Raw genomic sequence first — 5,574 nt, forward strand, 5'->3', positions numbered from 1 at the left:
TGTAGATTACACAATTGCACATAATCAAGGGAGGCAGTTCCTTTCAAAAAATATATAGGAGGATGTGTACATGGCAATATGAAGTGGAACGAAGCACATAAAATTCTGGCAGATTCCAGACTGACTTTTATTGGAACAATCCTCATGAAATGTAATCCATCAACAAAAGAAGTAGCTTACAAAACATTCGTTCAATCAATACTTCAATACCGCTGGTCAGTCTGGGATCCGCACCAGATAGAATTTGTAGAGGAAATTGAGACACAATGAAGAGCTGCACTTTTCTCTACAGGTTCGGTTAGTAAGCCCGAAAGTATCACCGACATGCTGAGCCAACTCTAGTTGCAAACGCTTTCCATCATGGCGTGGTTTACTGTCGAAGTTCTGACAACGAACGTTCCCCTAAGATTCAACATATACAAGGTGTACATAAGGCCCAGAAACACTCTCAATTATTTATTGCTCAAGAACTAAATATTGTACAGATGTCATACATATTGCATTTTGAAGAGAAACTCTGCCGAAAGTTTTTTTTTTTTTTTTTTTTTTTTTTTTTTTTTTTTTTTTTTTTTTTTTTTTTTTTTTTTTTTTTACAAACACTCGATATGCGACCAGGGCAGACTTCATTGCAGTAATCGAATTCTTGTCATACTTGTCCCAGCATGGCATCGTCGACTGTGACAGTCGCTTCCCGTATTCTCTCCCAGATCTCTGCTACATCATATGGTAGCGCCGGTACATACACCAGACCTTTAATGTGTCCCCAAAGAAAAAAGTCACACAGAGTGAGATCTGGTGATCGGGGAGGCCATTTGACGAAACAGCTGTCCCCTTCTGTAGCACAGCCGATCCATCTATGCAGCAGATCCGTCTTCAGGTACCCACGAACTTCACTATGAAAATGGATTGGAGCCCCATCCTGCTGAAAGAGGAAAAGAGAGTCTGATTGCATTTGAGGCATCAGCCATTGCTGCAACATGTCCAAGTAGGAATATAAAGTGACAGTGCTCTCGGCGAAGAAGAATGGCCTGCACAGTTTTCGACGTGATAAGGCACAAGAAACATTTACCTTTGGGGAATCACGCTCCAATTCAATGCATTTGTGTGGATGCTTTGTACTCAAGATTCGAGAATTATGCCTGTTCATTTTCTCATTAGTGTGAAAAGTGGCTTCGTCGCTAAAAATTAAGCGATCAACAATGCCATCCCCATCCTCATTCAATTGTTGCAACTGCGAACAAAACTCTAAACGCTTGTCTTTGTCGTCGTCATTGAGCTTCTGCACTAACTCCAATTTGAATGGTTTCGTAGACAGCTTCTGCCGCAGGACTTCCAACCCTGTTATTGGAGTAATTTCGAGTTCACGGGTTGCACTATGCACCGATTTCTTTGGACTCCTTATGTATGTCTCTAGTACGCGCTCCACATTCACTTCACTCACACTGGGACGTCCACTTCTCCTTGCCGGGCACTAGCAACCCGTCGTAACGAATTTGTTGTTCCAGTGGTAAATGGCCTTCCTAGTTGGTGGCTTCTTACCGTACTTGGTTCTAAACATCCGTTGAACAGCTTTTGCACACTTGTTTTTGTCGACCTCCAACACACAGAAATCTCACACTGTACCTAAACTCGCCATGTTTGCGACTAGCGCTGACTATCGGCAAATTTCCAAACTATGCTGTGGCGGTATACACGGAAAAAAAAAACTTTCAGGATATCTCCTCAAAATCACTTATGTATGATATCTGTACAATGTTTGATTCTTGTGCAATAAATTATTGAAAGTGTTCCTGGACTTTTTTTATGTACACCCTGTATATTGCTTTCTCCTACGTGTTTTTAGCGAAAAGACTACGAATTTAAACTTACGGAGATTCAAGAGCACACGGAAGATTACCGGCAATCGTTCTTCCCGCGAACAGGACAAGGTGAAAGGACACTGATACACTACCTTTGCGGAGTATAGATGCAGGTCTAATATATATCTGCTTCACTTCCCACATTTTCCTCCGAGTGTTTCTTTATCATGTGGATGGTGGCGGAGTCAGTTTGTTTACAAGAAAGACACTGAATAATCTGCTCGTTGATTCGTTCTTCTTCTACGACTCAATCAGTAGATTAAGTAAGACATTGCGACTTCCGTTTCGTAGCTGTTGAATTCGTCTCCTGTTTTATCTGCCAACACTTCTCTCTCGTGGCTGGTAACTCTACTAGCAAATATTAATAAGCAATGTATCGTCTGAGCATTGGTTGTTGGGACACTTATACACTTACCTACATACAGACATATACACACAAAGTTTCAATCTTTGCCTGCGTCTATGGAGAACTTTGTCTCAGGTATTTTTTGGAAGGTTTCTCTTGTTTAATGCTGGAACGGGAAGTCGCCTCCCAGACGTACCGAACTGGGACTCCCTCTGCGTCGTATTCAGCCTGGCTGAATAAAATATAAGCACCTACTGTACGAAGTTCCGCCAGTCTGTTATGTCATCTAAAATCTTATTCTCTTGCCTGGAGCAGGCTAAATGCTGTCTAATAGCTGTGATCTCAGTTCCACTCTCCATATGACGTATAACACAGTTATGGTAACCATACTTACGCTATTTCGAGTTTACTTTCATCCAAAGCAAGTAAACACCACTTACAGGTTAGTCCTTAGGCCTGAGGCCTGTTCCGACTGGTACGTACAAGGTAGTCTGAGGAGTGAGCTATGATCGTGGGACATTCATCAGCAAGTCGCCAATCCCTCCAGCTGTTATTGTGAATAGGCAAGGGCTGAGTGAACCCTGCGTCAGACCTTCTTACCTCAGCAAAGGCCTGAGGAGGATCGGGGAACGTACCCGGGTCCTTCAGCACCAAAGACAGTGACTCTAAACTTTCCTTTAATTCAGTCTATCGGTCTAGGTCTTCGTCATTTTTCGTCAGCAATTCTGTGTGGATATTTTAAATGTGACAATGTAATATCACAAGACTTATTTTGCCCAGTTTTCCGACTGCAGTACAACCTCATAAAGACGACTACTTTGCATGAGAGGTGGAGAAACACACATGCAAACATCACACATAATTCGCAAGTAAAAATTTGCACTTCAGAATAAATTCTTGGAACGCGTTGTGCTAAGCATGAAAAACGCGTAACCGGTGCAGTTTCATTATTTACTTAATGACGTCGTTGCAGACGTTCCATAAACATCGCATATGATGAACGAAAAAAAGTCTTCTTCTATATTCCTCTCATACATAATGGTAGCAGGCAACAAATTCAATTCTTTTAGTTTATTGGGGAAGAGACGTACAAATAGATTAAACACGTTCTGAAGTGATATAACGAAATTATTTCTCATTTCATGAAGGTTACAAAAAGGTAATTACATAGATACGTCCCTATCGCTTACCAAATTGTCCTTAAGACTTAGTACGCTAGAGATTTTCCCCATGGTCTTCGGTAATTAATTACAAATGCGGGTTTTTAAGACATGTATGGCGATCCTGTGTGTAAAACTTAACAGATTACGTACTGTTTGTCACGAGATAGCGCCGTTTGTACGTATTGCTTAATCTGTACCTTATGGAAGTCATTGTGTAACTGTCACAATATCACTTCTGAGAAAGTTAATGTTCTTCTGCTTTTATTTTTTTTTTCCTCAATAATCTAAAAGAACTATAAAGTGCTTGAAGTACCCAAAATTGGAGTGGTTGAGAGAGCGTTTGAAGCTATTTCAATGTTTATAAAATCTAGTCAGAATTATAAAGAATCTAGCAGTCTGAAAGCACTTATCACTATGACGTTGCACTCCCTCTGACCCGGGTGCATGCACTGATTCAGATGGGAAGGGTTTCACAAAGACGTTGTATCATCTCCTGAGGTAAACTGGTCCATAACTGTTCTAGTTGGTCCTTGATATCTGGATACTGGCGCTGGGATGTAGCTGACATTCGAGTTGGACCCACGCATGTTCTATCGGTGACAAGTCTGATGAGCTTGCTGGCCACAGAAGTACCTCAACATCACTCAGACGGTTCATAGAGACACGTTCCATGTGTGGACGAGCTTTTATGACCCGTTGGAAAATGCCACTACGACATGGACGTACAGTGGTAACACATGATGACGCAGAATGTCCGTGACGTAGTGCCGTTAGACTTCTCTCAATCACTGCCGGCCTTTACCTGAAGTCATACCCGATGGCTCCCCACACCATGACGTCAGGATCAACACCGCTGCGCCTTCCCAAAACATTGGAAGAACGAGACCTCTGTCCAGGTCGCCGACATATTCGCCGACGATGGTCATCTAGAATAGCTAAGAGCCGAGATCCATCGCTGAACGCGATGGAACGCCTTTCATCAGCAGTCCATGCGTCTTGGGTCTCGTCGCCACCCCAAGTGCAACCATTGCCGTTGTGGGTCGCCGGCAGTCTACGGCTGAGACAGTAATTCCCTAGTCCGGCCACTGTCAATCTGCGACCATTGGTGCACGATGACACAGAATATCTGCTCTTGCAGAAATTTGCTTTTATTATCGTATCCATTTATTTAATATGGAACTGATTGCATTATATGCATACAACCCCCCCTTTTTTTTTAAAGTAACTTATTCAGATGAGAACCTCACACACATCTAGATGGCTGGCGTTGAAGCATACGAACACTGTAACAAACATCATGCTGTCTATGCTTTAATTATTAGTATTGTTTGCAGGTGTGGGATACCAGATTACAAAATAATACAACAAAGCACGGAAGAGGATATTACCCCCCCCCCCCCCCCAAAGTATAGGGTACTGTATCTACATTTGCATCTATATTTATAACTAAAAGACTGCTCTGCAATCCCCACTTGAGTGTCTGGCAGGCGGTTCACCGTACCATCTAGTACCATCTACAGACCATTTCTCTACCGCTCCGCCGGCCGGAGTGGCCGAGCGGTTCTAGGCGCTACGGTCTGGAACCGCCCGACCGCTACGGTCGCAGGTTCGAATCCTGCCTCGGGCTTGGATGTGTGTGATGTCCTTAGGTTAGTTAGGTTTAAATAGTTCTAAGTTCTAGGGGACTGATGACCTCAGAAGCTAAGTCACATAGGGTGCTCAGAGCCATTTGAACCATTTTCATTCTACCGACCCACTCTAAAACAGCACGCAAATGTACACAAAATCGTTCTGTACGAGCTCTGATTTCTCTTATTTTATTATGATAATCATTTCTCCCTATGTAGGTCGGCGACAACAAAAATATTTTCACATTCAGTGGAGAAAGTTTGTGACTGAAATTTCGTGAAAAGATCTTCCTTAACGGAAAACACCTTTGTTTTAATGATTACCAATCCAACTCGGTTTCATATCCGTGCCACTCTTTCCCCTATTTCGCGGTAACACAAAACGAACCGCATTTCTTTGGACTTTTTCGATATCCTCAGTCAGTCCTATTTGGTATGACTCTCATATCACACAGCAATACTTAAGCAGAGGACGGACAAGCGTAGTGCAACAAGTCTCATTTGTAGACCTGTTGCACCTTGCAAGTACTCTGCCAGTAAAACGCAGTCTTTGGTGTGTTTTCTGCACAACATTATCC

This window comes from Schistocerca americana, chromosome 2 (genome assembly GCF_021461395.2).
Source record: "Schistocerca americana isolate TAMUIC-IGC-003095 chromosome 2, iqSchAmer2.1, whole genome shotgun sequence".
In the NCBI taxonomy this organism is placed as follows: Eukaryota; Metazoa; Arthropoda; class Insecta; order Orthoptera; family Acrididae; genus Schistocerca; species Schistocerca americana.